Source organism: Mesoplodon mirus (genome assembly GCF_964341445.2).
Source record: "Mesoplodon mirus genome assembly, chromosome: 12".
Lineage (NCBI taxonomy): Eukaryota > Metazoa > Chordata > Mammalia > Artiodactyla > Ziphiidae > Mesoplodon > Mesoplodon mirus.
In genome coordinates, this window is record NC_138988.1 from 87,632,787 (window position 1) to 87,659,119 (window position 26,333).

Genomic DNA, 26,333 nt, shown 5'->3' on the forward strand with positions numbered 1-26,333 from the left:
ATTTGTAGATGAAGATGGTCACTATAAAAATTTACATTTATTATAACTTTGTTAACTAGCTCATGAAATATCTCTAATTTAGGAATGGTACTTTGAAGGATTAGTTCTCTAATAGCTGAGGCTTAGTTTTGTTTCCCCCATATTCACACATACATATTTGTTATAGAGGTGATAGAATTATAGAGTGAAAGGACCATAGAGATCATCTAGTTAAATTGTATTCCATAATCTAACAAATTAAAAAATAAGAAAGCAGAGATCCTTTGGCAACAGTTACATAACTAGTATGGGGCAGGATCAAGCCTAGTCCCAATTCAACTCAGTTACTTCCAGTACACTCGAATGCCAGGATATATTTTTAATAACCTAAAAGATCGAGGATTCTGATTGCACATAGTGTTGATATTATTATTCAATTGCTAATATATGGCTAAATTTACTGATGCATGATAGATTTCTTGATACTGTAGTATAGAGTAGACGTATTCTTTGTTGTTGTAGATGTTCTCAGTGTGCCATTCATTGCTTTATAGGCTGTGAGAATCATTTCTTCAAGTGGTAAAACCCCTTTTCTGGTAACTACTCACTGAATTGGTGCATTGGTTATACCAAAGCTTCAGAACGATGCCGTATTGCTTCAAGTTTTTCCATTAGACCAACAGAGTGCATGATTCAGTTCTCCTCATGTTACTTCCCCATGTCAGCCATTTTTTGGAATAGGTGTTGCTTAAGTATAAAGCTCTTATTTATTCCCTATACTTCTCCAGTTTTGATGAAATTGTTTTGTTCAAAAAGCATTATTTGGGGTGTATAGAATAACTGATGTTCATTACTGCATTTTCAGAAATCCTGCCTCATTGTTTATGCTGTTGTATGATTATAAATTATGCTGATGAAATTGCTGAAAGTTTGACTGTGGAAGGTTGAGACAGAGCCGACACCAACCCAGCACTTGGTTCCAGACTTCTCGTGAGATATCTTTGACTTGGGGGAGGACTTCAAAATTCAGCAAGGTTAGCCAGGCTCCCGTATTTCACAGTGAAGTTTGTAAAATATTCTGCTATCACCTTGGTGTTATTTTTTGCCCATTTTCTTCAAATGGGATCCAGATTTCACAAAATCCAATATAGAAAAGCAAATCTAATTATGAAACACATAAATTAGGAGGTAATTATTTGCATGACAGTCTCATTCTTAGCCTCTCAGTGTGAAGTCCATCTGTGACAGGGAGCTCTTTCCCTGTCATAACATTTCATGTAAATGTTAGCATTTATGAACTTAGATACAGATTATGAATTTTTTGACAGGCTGAGTATTTGATTATTTGGGAGATGATCACAAAATTGGGAAAAACTCAATGTAAGACTTTAATATAATAATAAACTGATTAAAGAATAATTAGAAAAAAGATTCTTTGAAATTTTAACAAGTCATTGGGAAAATGAGGTGGTCACTAGAAATTATTTAACAGAACATAATATGCTGATGAGTAAGATTAAAAAATAGTATCCCTAAAAATCCATAACCCTTGCGAAATTACTGGAGAATGAGTTATAGGGGGAAAAAGACCAGCAAACACCCCAGGGAATCAGATAAATATAGATTAAAAAGAAGAAAACTTAGAAACAATATGCTTCATTTGGTGAGTACTGCACTGATAAGTAAATGCATAAGATTAGGGTTTTGGTTGTATAACTCTTGTTCGGGAAATGTAAGATTCTGTTAATCTTTCAAGAATCCTCACCTTAGAGCAATTTTCCTTATACTCAGATGCCTTTCCAAATCACTTGAGCCATGACTCTAATTCCATGTTGCTACTCAGGAAGAAGTAGCCTCTTCATTTGCCTGTCTCTTCAATGTAATAAAAAAATAGAGAAACTGGCTCTGAATATGGACAGAAAATACTGATTTACTTATACTAAGTGTGTTCTGTGTCTATACAGCAGAGTGGTGAATAACAATTGCATGGTTCACTTTATCATATAATCAGAAAACCTCATATTGAATTAATTAGGTAAATTCTTAAAGTGGATAATTTCTTAAAATGAATTTATTCAGCCTGACTGTCTACACTTAAATAGATTATTACTTCTCTTAGAGTAGAGGTCTCTGTAAGGCGGTACAAAGAACAAGGATTTTCTAGCATTGAAAACGTGGGTAAATCAGCTTTTACACTTTGACAATCGATAAAAAGGAGGCAATGTTATCTATTTTTCACATGCTCCAAGTTTTAAAAAATTAGTGCAGGAAGGGACACTTAACACATGGTATGGTTTATAGTAGGCACTCCAGGGTAACTGATTACATTATTTAATGTGCTAATCATAATAATTATCATTACTATTAAAACAGTACTTCTCAAACTTGTCTTCTCCAAGGAGCCATTGAATTACCTTCTCTTGGACTCTGTGGTTTGGGATTTTGTCAATAAAAACTACTTTTATGAAGTACTAACTGATTAGTTTTTAATATTTAAAAGTCAATACTATTCACAGCTGTTAAACAGAGATTCTAATGAGCATTGATTAACTAGGTAATCAGAGTGAGTTAACATGATCTTAGTACCATCAAAGAATTCAATGCTGTGTGGAACCTCTACAACTTCACCTTTTCTAAAAGTACCATTTCCCCTAAGTTTTTTTTAATTTTGAAAGTAAGCCCCCCCCGCAAACCCTTTTGATACCTTGAAGAATCGCTAGTGGTACAGAGACCCCCATATTGGGAACTAGTAGATAAAGTGAAATGCCTTTGAGATACTGTAAGGATTTTTGAGAGTACATAATAGTTCAGGAAACTCATCAGTATGTATTAAAACTACACAGGGAAAACTGTCAGGCTTCTAGAAGCCAATAACATATCAAAGAGACAAACTCTCTGCTGCTAGGGTACAGGCTGATGGGAATAAATTTCAGACTGCGGGAAATATGGCCAGACCTAACAGTAAGAAGGGTGCTGAGCATACACAGTGCATGACTGATTACAGGTGCCAGTTGGTGCCCCCGCCCGGCCCCGACAGGCAAGACAGCAGGTCCCAGGACAGTGGCATATGTGATAAATCTGACTTCTTCAGAGAACATAAAATGCCTGCTCTCATTCTTCGGCTAAAGAGAGTAAATCTTTAAACATCATTTGCATTCAAATGAAAACTCTGAGGATCTCTCAAAGGTGTTTCAGAGGATGGCACAGAGCAGTAGACATTGTTTTTACCAGTATCAGAGAAAAGAGGAGAAAATGCCCCATCAGAGAAAAGAGATGAACCCTGCTTATAGATGTGATAAGACTAAATTTCTAACAGTGGAGGGATAGGATAGCTTACCGTGGAAATGCATAGCAGTAATCCATGAACTTGGACTAAATTTAATTGATTTTAAATCCTTCATTCAGCAACTTACATAGATAATATCTATGCATACTTGGCAATTTACTTGCCCTCTCTGGGTAAGTAAATCTTTATCAGTGTAAATTTAGGATTATAATGTACACTTAGAGAGTTACCATGAGTATTAAGTGATGTAACAGAGGCAAGATGTCTAGTACAAAATGGATGTTCAATGCATGATAATGAAGATTACAAGATTATTTGCATATAGTCAAACCAGCAGGTTGTAACAAGTCTCTTTTGCTACACATTGGGACAATTATCTAATACTTGACTTTCTATTTCTTTTGCGGAGATATTTATCTCCTTCATTCCCAGATTACCTATATCTTTCTTGTTCTGTAGAAAATTTTGAAAGAAGTTATCTCTTTCGAGGTGATTTCTTTTTATCAGTCTGAGAGATAGATGATATATTTCTGCATTGAGAGATAGAGAAATCTAGGTGAGCAAGATAAGGAAAATGTGCATTTTCAAATTCTGATCCCAGTAATATATTATCAATGCCTGATTTGATTATATCTTATTATGCAGGTTTCAGAATTCCAGATATTCTTAAGCATCATTTAGGTGCTAGGATTGATCTGGTATTTAGTATTATCCTCAGCTTTGTTCCTTTTCATTAGTGAAAATAATTGGGAACTTACTATATACCACTTAAAAATGAAAGCTCAATATTTTATACATTATTAAAAATACTTTCAAAATTGCAACAGTGCAACATTTCATGTATGATGGCTGGTGTAAATTGCAAGTTACAGCAATCTATCAAAACACTGCAGCAATACGTTATTAGCAAATAGAATAAAAAGAACTTTAGCATAATATAAATAGCTCCGGTATTTTTATAAGAGATGGTTATTATTTTCTTCAAGAGAAGAAAAATAAAGATTGGCATTGGTAATAACTATGAGCTACTTAAATCAGCACAATAGAAAATGGACTTGTGATTCTCTGTACTACAAAGACTGTAGATTTCAAATCTGTATGAACAAAGAAAACTAGAGATTATAGTGTGTTGGAGAAAAATGTGTTAAGCTCCATGGATCCAAAAAATTGTCTTTAGGGATATGCTGAATAAAAGCTCAGACAATGGAATGTCTTTGAGAAGATAGACCGTAAAGAGGAGTATCTAATAGTGTTTCCCTTAAGAATTCTAGAAGATTTATAGCTTAAGGAAAATTTAAAGTGGAAATGGTAGGAAAAGAAAAAAATTAACTATTGAATAGGTACATCAAAAAAAAGTGAAAATTGAAATAATATAAAGGTAAATATAAAGCTTTTATATAAATTTTCAATTTATAATTTAGGAAGTATTTTCCCATACCTTCAAAAATGGATGTTATTTCTATCAATATACCGAGGGAAAAATATGTTGTGAAGAAAATATACTTACGGTTAAATGTTATATAAAACCTCCTACCAGATTTGTTTAAAAATGCATGAATATATTGTTAATCAGAATTACAGAAACAAGAAAAATAGAAAACATACAAACAATAATTGTTTTAAGATATTGAGAACTAAATATCTAGGCAACACATCTTTGTAATTGTCTGACTGCCAGCAAGTACATGCAATGCTAGTTTGAGGAAACAATAGGATGATGTAAATGAACTATTATTAATTTATCATTTTGCTTGGAAAAGGCAATAACTTTGGGAACAATAGGTTAAAAAATACTTATTATGGCCACAATGTTATTATTACTAAGCTACTTTCCCAATACCATCTACTCAATGGAAATGAATAGTTTGTGGGTAAACGGAAAATTTTTACAAATGCCTTTCAGTTTAACTTGAAAAGTTGGTTGTAATTAGCCTAACAATTTAATTAACTGTATATATCAATAAGAATGTAAGAGTAGCATAAAGGATAATTTATATAAGGTATAGGACAAATGCTCATAATATTTAAAGGGCTGCCATTGGGTTTACGTAGATTTTCCAACAGTATAAGACTAAGATAAAGCCGAAGTAGTTATGAGGAAGCAGGTATTATTAGCTCAGTACAATGGTGGACTTTCTGCACTTAGTGTTATCCAGTAATAGAGGAGGAAAATTTTAGCAACTCTGCTAACGTGGGAAGTATTTTACCAGAATCTGGATTACTACCTCCTGGGGAGTTTTCACATGGAATGTCTTCATTGAAAGGAAATGAAGTTGACTGATTGATGAACTTCATTCCAAAAATAATAGCTGAGACTGCTTGAGTACCATGTTCTAGATACTCTAAGTACATCAATCTCATTTAATCAAAAATCTTTTGACTTAGGTAATATTATTGCCTACATTTTAGAATTGCTTAATGTTAGGCAGTTTCTTAGCATCGCTTAATGATACAGTTTAATGTTACAGACTTGTCAGGTTGAAGAGCTGAGAATACAATCCAAGTGTTGACACAACACTGATGCATTTGGCCGCTGTGCATGTGATGCTACTCCAAACCTAAGATCCTCTGATTCCATTATAAATAGTACATCTATTCAAGGAGACACACTATAGCTAAGCTTTTTAGATTTATCAAAAGTATTTGAAACACAAAATTAGTTTTTGAATATACATAGAGAGTGAAGAACACTTTATCATATCTGTGTTGTCAGTAACATGCCCATATAAATCTCTGTAAGAAGTACCATATTCCAACTGGATTTGTAACATGTTTTTTTTTTTGTTCTTGTTGGAAGGAAGTAGTGGGAGAGGTAGTCCAGAGGCAGGGGAAAGTTGAAGTTAATTACAGCATGCTTTTGGAGTATATCTTATCTCTTTTATAGGAAGAGTTACAATATTAATAAAGACATACCACATGTAAGTCACAAATATATTTTGCTTACAACTATGTTAAAAAGACTTGTATCTGCACACATCATATATCTAAAGAGTAGCAGCTGAGGAGTGTGTGGTGACAGGTCATTATCAATCTAACTAAAAATTAGCTGTGGGTGAGTAATTCTCAAATAATAACCATCATGCAGTTCACTGTAAGTTTATACTATATAAATGTTACTATATCTATTTCTTTGAAAGATAATAAAACCAATCCTTTATAATAGTGAAACTAAAAATGCCATTTGTAGATTTAGATCATAACTTCAACAAAAGTAATCACAGAATATGGATCACTATACTCAAAAGTGGTACACATATAGACAATTAACAATTTTTTCAAGGTTTGACTATTATTTTCAGGGCTACTGATCATGCTAAAGAAAAAAAGTTAATTCACTAATTCAATAAACAAATGATTCAGGCTATGGTGTTAGACCAAGAAATAATCAGGAGTTAGGACAACTGGGTTCTACTTCAGATTCTCTCACTAACTAGCTTATGTCCCCAGCAAGGATATTTATTTCTCAGCTCTCAGTTAAAGCCCTTTAATTCTAAAATTTAGTGATTATATTTTAGTGCCTGTTAGGTGCAAGGCAAATTAATTGCTCTGTACATTTCTAGCCATATTTAGGGGAAAATATATGCTCCTGTGTTAATACCACACAAAATCTTGCATATAAGTGAAAAGACACTTCTATTTTTTTTTGTCAAGAGATACACAGATGGTAACATCAGTGAAAAAGATTTCTTTATTTCTTGTTTAACATGAGTCCATGCTAGTTGTGACTAGGTAGCTAACTACACTGAAATAGTCCATGACTGTTTTACAGCTATCCAGAAGTAATTATATGTATAACAATATGTGTTTGTGTTTTCCTTAGTAGTGATGAAACACAGAATCTGCAAATCATTTTAATAGAGAAATGATACCTGGAAATACATGGAGTAGATTAGATCAACTTGGGTTACCTATGTGTGCCACCGCCCATGCAGTGTATCCAAATGGAAAAAGGAAAGCATCTAACAATCACTGAACAGAGCATCAACAGTAATGTAGGAATGTTGCTGACTTTTAAAATGTAACTAGCAACTCCATTAGATACCACATTGGCCTCTAAGGGAACGTTGAGGCGACACAAGCTACATGTAAGACTTTCTTCTCTATGAAAGAACTTTGTGAGTACATCCAAAGGAAAGACATTTTTTTACCCATCAAGTGGAATAGCCTGATTTAGTCAAAAAGAGGAAAGGAAAGCTTTCAAAAGCAGCCACATATTTCTAGAACAGTTCTTCTTTCAAGTCACACTGAGATGGGGATGGCGGAACAGTGGAAAAGAGAAAACTTAACACAATATGGTGGTGGCCGGGAGCCAGGAATACACAATTTGCCACCCTTATTCATTATTGCTCCCCTAAACACACCAGATGGGGAGGCTTCATCAATGTCAAACCTGCTGTTATCATCAGAGGATTTCCTTATCAGTGGGTTTGGAACTAGTACCTCAGCCTCCTCTGAGTAGCGGACAGGCATATTTATCATTTCAGTCTCATCAGCTTCACACATTAGAAAGGAGTGCTCCAGTTAGGACCCAGGTGGGAAGGTCAGCCGGTTCACATGTATGGGAGTCAGGAGCTCTCTGTTCATCTGAGGGTCCTCTGCCTCCTTTGTGAAGATTTGATGCAGAAATATGCATAGAAGTGTAGTAGTAGATTTATCTTGTGGGGGGATAGCATGACAAAGAGGGGACTATAAAAATGGGTATTCAGTATTATATTCTATCTAGAGTAAAATTAAGTCATTAAATACATGTGCATTTTTAGGTCAGTAGGTCAGTAAGTTTTCTGTAATAAAAGTAAGGAATTAATATTGTACCTTCATACATGAATGGGTTCATTCAAATATGTTCATGTATTCATTAAATGTATATTCACGTCCTGTTTTAGTTGCTGAAGACACAATAGTGACAAGACAGGAGAGGTCCCTGTCCTCACGGTGCGAGAGTGTCCAAGTACAAGATACTTTGGAACTGACAACAGGGAACCCTGAGTTGGTCAGGAGACCTCCTATGGAACTGAATTCCACTTTGGTGCCATACAGCATTTAGCTGTGCTGGGGAAAAGCATCCAAGACAGAAAGATACAGTGAGTTCAGTGGCCTCATAGTGACAGAGAATATTGTAACTTGTGAAATAGAAAAGTGACCCTTATATTGGGTTGGCCAAAAAGTTCATTTGGGTTTTCTGTAAGACGTTATGGAAAACCTGAATGAACTTTCTGGCCAACCCAATATTTGAACGATAGAATGTAAAGGCCAGTAATGCAATTTGAGGCAATGTGTATGGGCAGGGGCCAGATTATACAAGGGTTTTGGGTTGAGTTTAAGATTTAGAGATTTTATTCCAAGACTAATGTTATGTAACTGAAGGGTTTTAAATGGGATTGATTTGTGTCTGCAAAAAAAGCTCTCCTGCTTGCACTTTGAAAGGATGGATTGATCAGAGCAAGGGCATTATAGTGAGAGAGGCCAGGAAGAGACTATCACAATGGTCTCAGTTAGAAATTATCGTGGTTTGGCCTAGGCAGTGACAGTGTAAATGGAAAGAAGTGACAAGATTCTGGAGATGTTTAGATGGTAGACTTAAATCCCCAGAATTTACCTTCAAGACATTGAAGGTAGTCTAATGGGACAGGGAGATGTATGAACAATTAATTTAAAAGTAGAGTGACGGGGCTTCCCTGGTGGCGCAGTCATTGAGAGTCCGCCTGCCGATGCAGGGGACGCAGGTTCATGCTCCGGTCTGGGAAGATCCCACATGCCGCGGAGCGGGTGGGCCCGTGAGCCATGGCTGCTGAGCCTGCGCGTCCGGAGCCTGTGCTCCGCAACGGGAGAGGCCACAACAGTGAGAGGCCCGCGTACTGCAAAAAAAAAAAAAAAAAAAAAAAAGTAGAGTGACGTACAAGTGAGAACAATATAATCATAGATATGTGTGTTGTTAATTTGCGTAATATCTCCTAATGCCTCTTGGCTATGAACTGAAGAAAGCTCAAAGTGAATTGCAAATAGTAGGAAATCTAGGGTTTGGTCCCTGCTAAAGAAGGAAAAGGGGAATGAAAAGAAAACTTGCATTTATTGAACTCCTATTATGTACAGTCACTGGTCAGTGTTCTCAAAACAATCTCAATTTAAGTTTCATATTCCTGCAAAGAAAGTCTTTTTATTCACATCTGACACATGATAAAACCGATACAGAAAAGTCAAGAGTGTAAATTACAGCTACTTGGTGGCCCAGCTGGGGTTAAAACCCCACATCTGATTTTGAATATGAATTATTTCCCTATTCCTCATGGTCTCAAATTCTTATAAGGAGGGTTTGAAAGAGCAACAGAGCTGAGGTGGGATATACAACAGCATTTTCCGAAATATAGTACACATTATACCAGTGCTAAATAAGCAAATTTTCAATGGTAAAAGAATTGATAAATGTTTTTAAACTTTTTAAGTTGTCATTTTAAATATATTAGACAAAATATACCTAATATCAAGCTCATTATTCTGAAAATATTATTGTTTAAGATGAAGTTGATGCATTTAAGGTAAACAAGTTTAGTCAATCAAAAGAAAAATATTAATAATAATTGTAGTGATATTCTTGACCTGGAACAATAGATTCCCAGATATTTATCTGGCAAAGATGGTTTTCTTTTCCAGGATCAGCAGAGAACTGCAGTTTGGGTTCTGCAACCGTGGTGAGCCACTTGCAAGTGCCCCATGGCAAGCAAAGCAGAATGTTTTATAGAGAGGAAAAGGAAGTTGGGAGGGCTGTAGCAAACCAGGAGTCTATGGCTGTTCATTGGCTGCGTCTTTATCAGGCAAGGAGAGAAGTCTCATCGCAGGCATGAGAGCGCCCTTTCTGGTCTCCTGACTCTGTTTGATGGAGGTTTCTGTTTATTAAGTTTTTACAGGTTGATAGGACAAAAATTCTGAGGGTGGTAGGTCATACAAAGGGCTACACTAATTAGGATTAATCCACTAAAATGTGCTTTAGTTGGAATCTACTTCCAAAATACTGTGAAGAACCCATTACATATTTTTTTTATTGTCTCCCAAAGATGTGACCCTTGGAGGGGAAGGGGAAATAATTTCTCCTTTCTTTGTGAGACAGAACTAGTAAGCTGCACTGCAGACTGGCATTTGGTTTCCACCTAAATCCCCTTCAATACTACAAATGCTTCAGTGATTTTAATCTCCCTTGCCCTTGACTAGGAACTGTCACAGTTATGAAACTCAGAAACCTTTGGAAAGGAAGGCTCATGCTTCCTTTGGTTTGTCACAAAGGGCAGTCTTTATGTCTGAAGTCCCATAAGGAGGACACCAAAGCTGTTCTTAGACCAAGCGGCTCTAAGACAAACACAGCCTGGGCCACTTCCCTGGACCATTGGCTTTTGCCAGATGCTTGGGTCTTAAGTGATCAAGAGAGTTCACTTCCAAAGGGTGTTTGGAGAATACAATAATCAGTGACAGTTTCATGTCTTAGAATTTCTACTTAATTTTTCCTTAAAACACTCAGGGACTCAGGGTAGCATATCAAATTACTTGATACGTATCAAATTACCTGAGGCTTTTCTTCAGGGGAAGGGCTCGCGGAGCCAGAAGGGATGGGTTCCTGAGACAAATTCTGGACATCACGCAGCTGCCAGGAGGAACAGCTGGCCCCTAGAACGTGCTGTGGAGCAGACCGTTAGGGTTGTTGAAGCCTGGACCTTGGCAGAAGTCGGATTGGGGCCCCAGATCCAGTGGCTGCCCCTGGGGACTTTGGCCTCTAGCTTCGTGGAAGGCTGTAGATTTGCTGTCTGCACATGCGCAGTTCACTCCCGCATCTGGCCTGAGGACCTGATCGCCTGTGCACAGAATTTGGGCCAGAGACGGTTCCCTATCATCCGGTCAAGTCCCTTGGGTGAAGTGCCACAACACTGGGACTCTGAGTGGTGTGAAGCGGGGCATGGAAGAGGACTGGGGTTTGGGTGATAGGTGGTATGAACCAGACTCCTTACGCTGAGTTCGAGATAGGGCCTTGGGCACCCAGGTGTTTCTCACCCCATGGAGCTCTTGAGATCCTCCTCCTGGGTCTGGCTTCCTCTGGGAGAAATGGTCAAAGAGTCAGGGCCTCCGACCGGATTCCTGTGTTCTCAGGGCCACCCCTGATGCTCAGTACATCCCAGCCCATCCTCTCCTTGCCCCTCCATCAGTGCTGCACAGGCACGGGCGTGTACACACGCACACACATATTTGATATGTTATCTAGATCACGTGGGGATTGCACCCAGTGATGTTCTTCATAGGCTTGTAGAACACAGAGTCCTACCATACCCTCTGTAAGACAATCTGGAATCTATATTTGCATGAGATGTCAAATGATAGATGTGGCTAATAAAACAGTTGAAGGAAAATGCCAGAAATTAACCAATATTTGCAATAAGGTGGTGGAAAATCAAATCAAATGCCACCAAAGATATATGGAACCACATGCTCCTACTGTATTGTTTATAAGCAAAGAATTACTCTTTGGGAAAACACCCTTAGGCTTTCCAGAGATTTCAGAAAACCACTTGGTAAATTGCCACTTCATATATTAATTGGTACCAAAGTTAGCTAAAAGAGTTAATTGAATATCTGTCCCTGTTAATCTCAGGACTCATTCAGAAAGTACAGGAATACTACAAAACAGATTGGTTTTCTGTTGTTTTAGCAATCAGCCTTCCTACTGCTCTTCCTTGTCAAATATCTATTTATTCAGTGTGGCCTATGTTGAGAATGGTTTTTAGAAATAGAGAAGTAAAATATGACCTAAGACAAATAGAATGTTAACTGCAAGAGTAATTTAGGTCAGAGTAACAGAAAGAATTTATTGCTAAGTCAAATATTAGGTAATATCCTGAAAGACATTTATCTCAAGTGCCCAATAGTCTACCTCATTTTAACAGTGACATAAAGCCCAATAAATCCAGGTGAAGTTGTTAGGTTATTCATTTCTTAGTACCTGTGCTCGTTACCTTTTCTCTCTAGTGGCTGTAAATCCTTGAAACAAGATTCATTGATCTATTCATTAATTCATTCCACAACATTATTGAACATCTATCTTTATTTATAATTTTTATGTAAGTTTTTAATGCAATAAAACTTACATATATAAAGGTACACAAATCATAAAATATGGCTCAGTGAATTATCATAAAATAAATATACTCATGGACTCACCATGACCCAACTCAGGAAACAGAAAATTTTCAGCATCTCCAAATCCCCTTTGTGCGTACTGTTAATCACTATCTCCTCCCAAAGGTAACTACTGTCTTGACCTCTCACCTGTTTTAGACTATCTACACATGGAATCATCCTGGATATATTTTTTCTGTGTCTGGATTCTCATTCAATGTTATTTTTGGAGATTTATGCAAGTTGTATAAAACATTATGTCAGTGGTTTTTATTACTGTGTTATTCCATTGTCAGGATAAACCACAGTGAATTCAGCCATTCTACAGGGGATATTCCCATTTTGGGGATATTAAGAATAATGTTACTTTGAACATTCTTACATATGTGTGCTTGGTGCACATATCTATGCATATCTTTTGAGTTTATTCACTTTTAAGAGTGTATTGTCTATTCTCTTAACTTTTCTGTAAATTCTTATATTCTCCTATGCCTGATTATTTTTGATTGAGAGCTAAGCATTGTATATGGAAATGCATAGAAATAATTTGAGGCTCTCTTCCTCCAGAGATGATTTACTTTTGCTTCAGACAGGCAGCTCTGCTGTTCACTCATCACAGTAACTCAATCAGAAAGAGATGATTTGTAACTGGGCTTCAGACCTTATGAAAGCTATTTATTTTCAGTTCACTCATTCCTGGGATACAGTCTTGCTGCTTTTCAGCCCCAAACTGGGGAGGTTTACCTGGCCTTCTTGTTCTTGGGAGGCCATGATTTCAAATGTCTGTCGCTAGTCTCCCCAGAAGTGGTGACAACTCTGATAGATTCCCAGACACTCAGCTACTTTGGAAATCAGTCATCACTCCTAACCCACCCCAACCCAGGCAAATGCTCTTTCAAATGCTGGGCTCACCTCCTTGGATTTCCTATTTTTCTGTATCCTAGACCCTGAAAATTCTCATTGTCTTAGTCCTCCAGTGCATTCAAACATGAAAAAAAATTGTGTTTCTTTATCTACTTGTTCCCTGAGGGACATTAGGACCAAAGCAGATTAGCCTGCCTTTGCCAGAAGCCCAACTCCTTGAGTGCTTTTTTAAAATGCAGGCTCTGTGTAAGAGGCTGCAGACACAAAGTTGAATAAGAAACAATTCCTTCCCTCAAGCAACTCTCAATGTTCTAGGAGAGACAGAAATATAGAAAACAAACCAAAACCTTACACTACCATGTGATTAGGGCTATAATAGAAGTAAGGATTAGGGACAACAGTGGCATGAAGAAGCAATAATTAACTCTGTGTTGTGTGTCAGAAAGGTCTTTGCAGACTAGGAAATTCTTGGGCTCAGAATTTTAAAAAGAAAAGGTGTTTTCTTATCAGGCAGTGTGGAATAAATGGAAGATATCCAGAAAGAGTGCTTTGTAAGTCAACCAGAAAGTAAACCTTGAGTTGAGATTTAGAGTAAGTAGGACTTTTCCTGTGGATCAGGAAAGGAATGAGGGTAGCGCATATGGGGCCCAGGGAAAATAACACACCAAGTCTAGGCTGATATCCAGGTCTCTCCTTCATCCTCCCTCCTTCCTTTCAGGTGAATATTTTCTACCTGTGAGAACATTGAGAGGGGGTTGCCACAAGACTCCCTCATCCATCTTGGGAGGTGTCCCCAAACATTTCATTTTCTCTGTAGTCTCTTACAATCTTTAAGTTCCTGGAACTAAAGCCAGGAGGAAATCCAAAGCATGCCTATTTCTACCAGACCTAGCATCTTTGTCTTCTCCGAAGGCTAGATTCATAAACACAACTAGTTGAGCTTTTAAAATGATTGTCAGTTCAACAACAACAAGAACCCCAAAACAAACAAAATATAAAATATGAAAGTCAGACCTAGGAATATAAGCAGAAAACCCAGAGCACACCAGGACAGGATTTTGGCCATCTGCTTCATATAAGCTTCATATAAGCTTCATATAAGCATCTAAACTATGCTGTGTGATTGGACTAGATCTTTATAAACATCTGGTTCAGCCTTTACAATGGTCAGTTTTTCTCTTTTGGCTTGACTTATTTTTACTGAACCTGGCCTTCTTAATGGGCTCATCAGTTTAGCTTGCAGACATAGCCTATGTATATAATTTTTTTTCAGACTACGTGGTAGAATTCAGGAGCTCGTTTATGAGAAGCAGACTGATAACCCAGAGCTTGAGACAGGGCTTTTTTCTGCTTATATCTATGGATTTTTACTTCAGCTGTCCTGGAATCTTGCTTGAGACAATAGAGGGAGGGTTCCCAAGAAGTTGTTATGTCTTGCTATTATTGTGGGAATAAGGACTTCATTAAAACAGATTAGTCAAAGAAAATATACAGACAGTGATTCCAGGCAAAACAATTTGTTATTTTAGCAGTCTGTTCATATCAGAAATCTTCTTGTGTAAACTAGGATAGAAATCTGGTTCTTATGTGCTCTTTCCTTTCCTCTTACATTGGTTCTATTCTGCTTTTTGGTTCCTTCTCCAGGGAAGAACCACTCTCAGTCATATTTACTAATGTCAGGGCTCTTAACAAGTCATAGAATTTAGTTATATCTTCAGAGTACTCTAGTACAGTTGGTCTTATGTGGAATTCATTCAAAACATCGTTAATTGTCACATGGGCCAAAATTGCCTTCTGTTCATCTGTAGCTGCAGACTTTTGGGAGGTTGTTGTTGTTGGGCTTTTTGTTTGTTTGGTTTTTGGCAGTAGTAATATGACCTCTGGAAGAAGGCATGAGAGTGAACTTAGGGTTTCAGGCTAGGACAAAATAGGAGGAGTTGACAGGTTGCATTAGATGGCTGTTTTGCTATCTTTGCAAGTTTATCCTCCCATAAGATTATATTCTCTTTTGATGCATTATTTTCCAAGTCTAAAGAACATTTGTTTTTCCGTTTTTAGTTTGCTAACTCAGGGAATTATTATACTCGTACACAATTCTCAAGGAAATCATACCTCAACTTCTTTCATGGTTGAAAACTTTGCTCTCTCTTCCACAGGATAAGTCCAGTAATGTTTTTCCATGGCTTGTCAGTGAAAAAATGTATCACAAAAAAACATAGCATATACAAATATATAGCTAAGGGACTATGTCTTATTTATCTTTTTATATGCAGCATCTAGGTAGAGCTTAAGGTAGATCAAGTGAAGAGGGAACCAGTGTTTATTGGGGGCCATCTCTGGCCTATGTACTTCACCTAAGGCATGCTAGTTAATACTGACAATTACCCTTGTGAAGAAGGTGTTCTCAACAGTTTAAAGCTGAGAACAGAGTCTGGCATGTGACACGCAAGCAACAAAACTTTGTTGTTAAGTGTTGGTGGAAAAGAGTTTCATGACCTGAAGTTTTTGTTCAATTGTCTAAGATAAGTCATTAAGCATTTTTATATCTTGGAGACACTACTTTCTTGAGATTTGGCAGAATTTTCAAAGCTAGAAAAGCATAAGAAACTTGATTTTTTTGACTATATTGATTATCTTAGTAAAGAAAAAAGGAGAAAAGTTATTGCTTCTTTAATTTCAAAACTGAATATCCACTTTAGGAATGTGACTGAATGTGTCTTACCAAACTCACTGAACATTTTAGCTACTTTAGATCTTGAAGTTATTTTGGGCAAATAAGCATATGTGTTCTACAATATCAGTGTAATGAATTAAAATTGAAATATTTTATATTTCTGTCTTTTATTATTTCATGATTTTACTGTATCAGAACATTTGCTTATATTTTACTTTGGGGAAGTTGGGGGTTTAAGATGGTACTATGCTTCAATCTGAACTTTAGGTCCCTACAATTTTGGAAGCAGATTCTATCACTATTCATCAGTGTAACTGATTCTCTTGTTATTTTATGCCCATTCCCAAGCATATAGGCCAAGGATTCTTTTGATTGCGCTGTCTTCACATGCTCTGTAGAGGAGGAATTCACAGACCTATGTTTGAAGGGCCATTAAAGTAATGGGAAAGCAGCAATGTTCTTTAGGTATCTACTTCTGCCGGGAGTAGGGTTGCCAGATTTAGCAAATGAAAACACAGGAAATCTAGTTAAATTTGAACTTCAGATTAACAAATATTGTATGGGACAAACATATTTTAAATTATTCGTTGTTTATTTGGCAACCTTAGGCAGTGTGCTAGACACTTTAAAATTTTACTTATTTTAATTCTAATATCACTCCTCTGGAAAAAAAATACTGTATCTCTCCTTTACAGATTAGAAAACTGAGTCTTGCATAGCATGTATGAAGGCTCCCACTAATAACATTGCAGCTGGGATTTTGAAGCCCAGATGTGTCTGATTCCAATGTCTACTCACTTTTCCCTACCTCATATTGATACCTCATGCTATTTCCATTCATTTCAAAAGGGCAAGCAAAACTCTTGAAGAAATACCCTAAAAATAGCAACAAGAACTCTGCTTCCCTGAATAAAGCCAATATTGTTTCATTCTTCCACTTAGATATTACCGTTCTGAATTCCTAAGAGAAAGAATGGATGCATTAAAAATTCAAGATATAATAAGTCATCACAACACTTACCTTAAATACTGTTTAAGAACTTGACCCTTAACTCTTTATCCTTCATCTGAACAAAAGCAATCTCCATATAGAGCTTGATCAGATCCTCTCCTTTGTGTGAATGTTTTGATGATTTGATCCTCAGTGTTTTATACTAAGACTTGATCTTTAAATTTTCATAAAGGATCTATACTCTTCATGTTAAGGGAAAATCAAAAAACAGTAAATGGAAGATAGATAAATATTCAGAAAATAGAAAAGCTAATGCCCATTCTTAGCTCCATTAATCTCTAATTCGCTTCTTTAATAGTGAGAGGTGCTATCAATATTACAGGATCTGGAAGTGAATACAAAAGTGATTATTCAAAATTAAGGTGCTTAGTTTAGCACCTTAATTTCACTATTACTTACTTATACTATTCTGTTGTTCTCCACTGTGACATGGGTATATGTGTGGTAGAATACTTTAGGTAGTAATAAGTTCTTATTTTGCATGAGATAAAGTTTGTGATAGATCAACCCTGGATCGTTTCAGCAAATACAAGAAGTTAACACCTGGATCGATGCAGAATGCCAGTGGAGAAAATTCCATTATACCATCAGCTCTGGCTTCCTGGATGACCCAGGGTATGAAGTATTTTTTTCTATCTACTTATTCCAAATAATAGCTATTCTTTCACTGAGAACACTGTACTTTGACATCTGTTTTCGATATGCTTCTGTTTGTTCCAGTGTCTCGTATATGCTCTGCAGATCTTCAGTCTGACCTGGAATGACACTATCTACCCTCTTGAAGTTCTTGCTGTAAAATTAAATTTGGGGGTCTCTTTCTTTCAACCTTATGAGCTTTCTCCACATCTTCTTTCATAATTCATTTGTTTTATATGAACCTCTTTTGTCTTATGAGTAATTAAACTTATTATTTAAAAATTTGTGTTGGATGGGATAAACGTCCTGAAGATACTCTTATAAGGAACAGCCACTAGTCCATATCTCTTAAAATATTTTCTTGCACTGAATCAGGATTGCTTTTACTGGAACAACGTCTGACATTTTAATCATTTGGTTCCCTTTCTTGTTTTATTTTTAGACATTTGAAACATCTGTTCACTTTGGGGAGGTATTTTTAATAATTTGTTTCCACAAATGTTTGTTAAGCATGTTTCCACAATTTCATTTATAACTAAAAATCAAACCAAAAAACTTGTAATTGGAAGTAATTTCATGCTTTCAGAAAAGTTGCTAACATAATAATACAAGGAGCCCCTGAACGTCAGGTACTCACTCAGATTCATCAGTTCTTATAGTTCTTCTCCCCCTCCTTGTGTGTGTGTGTGTGTGTGCATATGCATGTGTGTTTCTATTATTTTAATAGTTATATTCAAGGCACAGTTTATTTGCTCTGGCTCTAATCTAAAATTCATTTAGATCATGTTAAAGACAAGACATTCAGTAGACATTAATATGTGATAGACTCTATGCATTCATTCTCTTATTCATTTATTTTGAAGGATTGAAGAGCATAGATTTTAAGAGAATCAACTTTGGATTTTAAACATAAGGTTAACTTTAAATCCTGGGTCTACTTTTGATGGTTTTGTCACCACTGACAGGATTTTAACTTTCCTAGGTCCCATTTGCACGCTCTAAATTAGGAGTACTACCTGTTTCAAAAGTAGCTATGAGGATTGAAATGATATTGAAATATAAATTCTGTGGCATTGTGTGTGGCTTTTCAAATCAGTGCTCCATATATGAAAGTTATTGTTGTTTTTATATAATATAATTTTTGTTCCTGGGAAAAGCCCCACTATGTGTCTGTGCAGCAGAGCTAGATGGCAGTTTACTGATGACAACTACCTCCACTAGCTGGTAATGTCTCTGTAGCATGCAAACCTAATTTATGAAGGGGCATCATAAAAGGATGATGAGCCATCTTATTTTACAGTAAGTTACTTTTGCAGTTGATTGTATGGATTTGAATGAAAGATACTATATATTCCTGGCCTGGGTAACACATATTAATAAGTAATAGTGTAAAAAGTTTATAAACAGAAAACTCAATTAGATAGAGTTGGGAGAGCTCTCATATCCTGATGGTAGCAGAGCCCAGCAGGAACAAGACTCGTTTTTCCCATCAAGGACTCAGCCAATGAAAAGCCGTGGACTGTTTGTATACTATACTCCTTTCAACTTCCTTTATTTCTCTATAAAAGCATTTTTCTTTCCTTGCAGTGTGGGGATTTGCATGTGGATCGCATGGCAGACCCCGAATTGCAATTCTCTGTCAATCCTCAATAAACCCATCTTTGCTGGGGAAATATCTGGCAGTCTATTTATTTCAGGTCAGTAGTAGAACACTGGCTGTATTTATCCTGGTGCGCTCTACTTTGTGACAGCAGGGCCACACCACCTTGAATTGTCCCAGTCTGTAGGGTTAATTCCCACGTGACATGGCAATAATTTTTTTTTTTTTTTTTGCTGTACGTGGGCCTCTCACTGTTGTGGCCTCTCCCGTTGTGGAGCACAGGCTCCGGACGCACAGGCTCAGCGGCCATGGCTCACGGGCCTAGCCGCTCCGCGGCATGTGGGATCCTCCCGGACCGGGACACGAACCCGTGTCCCTTGCATCGGCAGGCAGACTCTCAACCACTGCGCCACCAGGGAAGGCCACATGGCAATAATTTTAACAACTTTATTAACCTCCACTGTAGGGTGCAACATAAAGTTACCTTTTATAGCTGCTGCAGTTCCAACTTGGGCTCCAGGCTTACTTTGTGCCCCGGATCACATAACTGGGTTTTTATCTTTACAACTCTGCCTCTGCACTTCTCTTGGTGATGCTAGCAAATCCAGTTTCCAAAAGGAAGTCAGTGCTAATGGCATGTGTGCTCGCATTTGTTTAATCTGCTCTCGTATTCCTTAACTTTGATGTCTCTACCTGTACACGCCTCCTGCATTGGTAGCTACATGGCTTTATGTGAGATTTCCTGATTCTCACTGCATTCCATAGCCTCTGGTGAACATAGTACTTCCTGCCAGAGTGGGCTTCCTCTCAGCATCTGTAGTGAGAATATCTTTTTATAATTTTTCTTCTCCAGTGGGCCGGGCCAGTCCCAGGTCCTGGCTTTTCTCAGACCTCCTCATGCTGTGACACTTAACTGGGCTATATTTAGCCAAGTTCCAAGCTGTGACTAATCCACTTTTAGTATTCAGACAATGGAAAATGGTTCTAAGGTTATTGTAGATTATACTGAGGACAAAGTATTTATTCCTATTCAGCTGGTATATTTGAGAGAAGCACATGCTTATTTTACTTAAATACTGTTCCATATGAAATTTTATTTTCTTGAGGGGAATAAGAAAATCATTTCATTTATTTGTTTCTTCGTGTTCACAATGGAAAGCCAGATTAAATCCTGTAATACAAATAAATAAAAACTGTGTTTAATGGCATGTCAGCCTGAACAATGACATGGCAAATGTGAAATTAAATTTTAATGCATTTTTGAGATATGAGGAAAAGATAACCATACCAAAAGTTATGAGGCCAGAAAGCATTAACCATTTTTATAAAAATATTAATAATTTACCATTAAGAAAAGGTGAAATGAAAAATCGTTGGAAATACTTTGAAGCAAACATCTTAAGTATGCTAGTGATTTGTAAGTAGACTGTCAAACAGAGTCTTGCAGTTTTATTTGAAAATATATTCTATTTTTAGAGGCAGTTTGTACTGGATATTTTTTAAGAATGAAATAATTTGGTAAGAGTAAATACTTTTATATTTTTGGCAATAAATGACATTCGTTTTAAAAGCCTAAAGGTCTGCACATTTATGTCCTCTCTCCAATCTTCACCCTAAGGAGACTGAAATATGATCACTGATGTGTTTATTTTCCCAGACAGAACATGTAGCAGGACAAGAAGGACACTCAAATGCTTCATAAACAAATAAATACGGTGTCCATTTTGTTACTTGAAATGCATCCATGCCATGTGTCTGTGATCACTCAGAGTCCCATTGTTGCTGGGAGTGGAGAGAGGGAGACTGCCATGCTGTGCAGGATTTTTGCAAACCTTGACTGTGTAAATGCTTTTAGACAATTACCACACAAGCCCAATAATCACTTTGTAAGAGGAGTTCTAAATTACGTGCCTTCAGAGTGAAATAAATTTTGTTTCTGGAATTTGATACTGCTTAACAAAGGCCCTCTTTTCAATGATACCAGATGGAATACCATATTTAAGGGTAAACTCTTGAAAAAACTTCAAAACTGCTATATTATTTCTTTTAATCTGAATAGGCAACTAAACTAACTAGGTTTTTTTCCAGTTTTAGTTTTAGGAGACTAACTCATTTGCTGTGGTTATGGAGTTATATGTCTTACTTTTAAAAAACTGTATCATGCTTTCTTGGACTCCTCACACCCTTATATTTTTCTTGCACAAAAAATAACAATTTGTGGCAGCCACTTCCAGCCAGGTTAGAGTAGCTGGTCTCACTCAGGCTTGTCTTTCTGCCATAAACAGCTAGAAAATTGAGCAAAATATCTGAACCAGCTATTGGCAGATACTGGACACCAGGCAGTTCTGTTTGAGGAGGTTGAGATGGGGCAGAGTATTGAATAGGAGGGAGCTTTGCAGAGAAAATGTTCCAGGATACCTCACTACACATCTGCAGATTGAGACTTTACAAAACCATGCGAAAAAACAAGTACTAGGAAGGAATAAGTTGAAACATTCCTAAGGCTTACACACGGCTAGAAGAGCCTTGAGTTCCAGCTAGCCAGAGTGAAGACACCTCACTGAACACTTGGGGCATTCACTAGAGACAACGGAGGGTTACACCCTGGTCACAGGGCCATACTATCCCTAGAGTAAAAGTTACTTTTACCTTATTCTAACTGATCTTAAAAACTTATTGCCAACACAATGGCTGTCATCAAAAAATCTACAGACAATAAATGCTTGAGAGGGTGTGGAGAAAAGGGAATCCTCTTGCACTGTTGGTGGGAATGTAAATTGATACAGCCACTATGGAGAACAGTATGGAGATTTCTTAAAAGACTAAAAATAGAACTACCATACGATAGTTTGGTATCAACTATCATACCATATGGTATCATTACCATACCCAGCAATCCCACTACTAGGCATATACCCTGAGAAAACCATAATTCAAAAAGAGTCATGTACCACAATGTTCATTGCAGCTCTATTTACAATAGCCAGGACATGGAAGCAACCTAAGTGTCCATCCACAGATGAATGGATAGAGAAGGTATGGCACATATATACAATGGAATATTACTCAGCCATAAAAAGAAATGAAATTGAGATATTTATAGTGAGCTGGATGGACTTAAGAGTCTGTCATATAGAGTGAAGTAAGTCAGAAAGAGAAAAACAAATACCGTATGATAACACATATATGAAATCTAAAAAAAAAAAAAAAAAAGGTTATGAAGAACCTAGGGGCAGGACAGGAATACAGACACAGACATAGAGAATGGACTTGAGGACATGGGGAGGGGGAAGGGTAAGCTGGGACGAAGTGAGAGAGTGGCATGGACTTACATATACTACCAAATGTAAAATAGATAGCTAGTGGGAAGCAGCTGTATATATACTACCAAATGTAAAATAGATAGCTAGTGGGAAGCAGCTGCATAGCACAGGGAGATCAGCTTAGTGCTTTTTGACCACCTAGAGGGGTGGGATAGGGAGGGTGGAGACGCAAGAGGGAGGACATATGGGGATATATGTATATGTATAGCTGATTCACTTTGTTATAAAGCAGAAACTAACACACCATTGTAAAGCAATTATACTCCAATAAAAATGTTAAGAAAAAAAAAACTGACTGCCAAAACAAATCATGAAAACAAGATTTAAAACCTGACTACCAGGACAAAGTGCCATGCTCTCTAAAAGAAAGAAATAAAGTCCAAACACTTAACAGCATAATGTTCACAATTTCTAGTATCTAATGAAAATTAATAGAGATGTAAAGAAGCAAGAAAAGGTGTCCATAAAGTAGGGGAAAAACTAGTCAATAGAAACAGACCTGGAAATGACAGAGATTATGGAATTAGCATTAAAACAGTTATTTTAATTAAGTATAAAGTTAAACACAAATGTTATGAAGATAGAAATTAAAAGAAGTAGAAACACCCAGTTGGTGTTTCTAGAAATGAAAAATGCAGTATGTGAAATGGATAATTCACTGGATGGTTTTAAGAAAAAGTTAGATAGTAAAGAAAAAAGAAAAGATCAGTGAGTTTGAGAACAGTGTCATTGAGAATAGTATGCAAAAGGAAGCACAGGGAGAAGAAAAGGGGAAAAAATAGAGCTCAGTGATGTATGCGGAAATGTGAAGGAAACCAAAATACATATTATTGGAATTGGAATTGCAGAAAGAGAAGAGGGTCAAAAATTTTTAAATATTGACTTAAAATCATTCTAAATTTGGTGTAAGTTACCAAGCCACACATCTGAGGAATTCACCAAACCTAAGCAGCATAAACACAGAGGAAACCAAAGGCACATAAAAATTAAATTGTTTAAAATCAGTAATAAGATGAAACTTTTAATAGCAATCAGAAAAAAAAAACCACACATCGTATACAAGGGAAAATAGATAAGAATGCCTGTAAACATTTTATTTTATAATTCAAGCCAGAAAGTAGTAGAACAGTTAAAAAAAAAAAAGCCAATCTACAATTTTCTGTTTCAGTGAAAATAGTCTTAAAGAGTGAAGTTTAAATAAAAACTTTTCAGAAAAATAAAAGCTCAGAGAATTTATCACCAGTAGATGTGTATTACAAAAGATGTCAGAGGAAATTCTTCCTGCTGAAGGAAAATGATGCTACATAAAAACCTGCACCTACATATAAGAATGTAGTGGGTCAAGATAAGTAAATATAGAAGAACTTCTTTCCTTTTTGTTTCATTTATCATTATACATTTTTATTTTAAAAAATTATTTTATCCCATCATGACATCAAAAGCATGACCAATAAAAATTTAATTAATTATACTTCATCAGTATTTAATATCTTTTGCTCTTGATAAACACTGTTAAGAGAATGAAAAGACAAGCTAGGGACTGGGGGAAAATATTTTAAAATCTCATATGTGACAAAGAGTTTGCATTCAGAGTATTTAAAGAATTCTCAAAACTCAGTAATAAGAAAATATACAACCTAACTTTAAAAATAAGCAGAAAACATGAATAGACACTTCACTAAAGAGGATATAAAGATGGCAAATAAATGCATGAAAATATGTTCAATAACATTAGCCTTTCAGGAAATCCAAATTGAAACCACTTCAGTCCAAATTGAAGTACTATTGTACGTGTTTAAAGTGGTTAAAATAAACAATACTGACAATGCCAGGTGCTGGCAAGGATAGAGAACACCTGTAACTCTTGTACATTGCTGACGGGAACAAAGATGGTACAGTCACTCTGAAACTAGTACTAGGAGGACTGAAAGGAAAAAGAGATGAAACCACAATTGTATTTGGAGATTTAAATGTGCCTTCTCAGTAACAGAGGTTTGAGTCAACAGAAAAATCAGTAAGGGTATAGAAAACTTAAACAACACTACCAACATGACCTAACTTGATATTTATAGAAAAGTACAAGAGCAGAAAACACATTTTTTTCAAGTGACATGGAACATTAGGGAAACTAGACTCAGTTCAGGACAATAAAAAAAATTTCACTAAATTTACAAGAACTTAAATCACACAGATTATATTCTGTCCACAAGAAAATTCAATTAGAAATGAAAAACAGAAAGCTATCTGGAAAACCACAAAATATTTGGAAAGTAAAAAACAGTCTTTTAAATAACCCATAGGTTAAAGAGAAAATGACAAGACAAATTAGAAAACAGTTTGAATTGAATGGAATTAAATCATAACCCAACAAAATAATTGGGGTGAAATTTAGTTGGTGCTTTGAAGAAAATTTATAGCATGGGTATATACATTGTCAAATCCCATTGGACTATACTCTTTAAATGAGTGGATTTTATTTTATGTAAAGTGCCTCAACTAATTAAGAAATATAGCTATTAATTATTGGGGTAAACGCTCATTCCGCCAATTTGAGGGCTCAAGAATACTTTCCTGAATATCATACTTTTGTTGACTATGTATAGTACTGTTTATTATGTGACTATATATAGGACTGTTCATTATGTATTAAGGAATAATAATAGCATTTGTTGAGTGCCTAATATTTTATAAACACACTGTCAATTGTCAAGGATGCCAGTATGACTAACATAAGTCTCTGCTGTTTTACTGCTTGACATCCCTTGCAGGGATGGAGCTGTCCTTGGCCATACAGTGCCAGATGGTACCAAAGCCCACACTGTGTATTCCTCAAGAGCAATGTCATTCATAAACAAAATTGTGCACAAAGTTGTAGGCGAATACTTATCATCACAACAATCAAAAAAATCTGCAAATGCACGTTCATCTGTGCTTTTCCAATTTTTATTCATTCTAAGCTGCTTTGCGATCCTGAGAATCAACTCATACCCCTCCTTTGGTCGTCCCATGTAGAAAATTTGAATCTTAGTGATTTTGAAATAATCCTTTGAGTCCATAAGTCCTCTGCTTCAGTAAGTTGATTCTAAGTCTGGGCTTGTGTGGTATGGCCATGATGATCAACTCTGCTAGAACCAACATCGGCAAAATGGGAGGGACAACCCAGATGACTATAAACATTTGTTTCCACTCTTAAACAATGATCAATTAAAAAACAAGAACCAGAAATGTAAGCTTATTCATGGTCAACACCAGTGACAAGTCAGAAAAATCCTGACCTGTTTCTCAATGCCAATATTGATTGAACCAAGTTTTTATATTTAGTCAATTAAATCACTTTTTATGTTCAAATACTTATCTAAAGCCACAGGGGCTTTTTTCTTTTAGTGAGAGATTTTAAAACATGTTAGTTAAATTTTGTCAGATATACAGTGAGTAATAAATAAAATGAATACGAATTAAGATGAAAGTTGGAGATAAATATGTAAATTTAGTGAGGTGATTTTTTTATATAAAAAATAGAAAATGTTAACATCTAGATAAGAGAGGTGAAAAACATTTATTTTAAAATTAACATTCATGTTTTCAAAGAAACATGTGAGAGCTTATCTGAGGCTAAAATGTTATTCAGTAATAATTTGGTTTGGTAGGTAAAAAGTGAGAGGAAAAAAGGAAATGAGTTTAAAGGAAATGATGGAAATCATCTACATGCCTATTTAAGACATTTCTAAGTTTAGGACATTTGGAAGAGAAAATATGGGGGATGAATGAAACTAGCAGATACCTAACCCATCTTGTTTTCTTTTTTC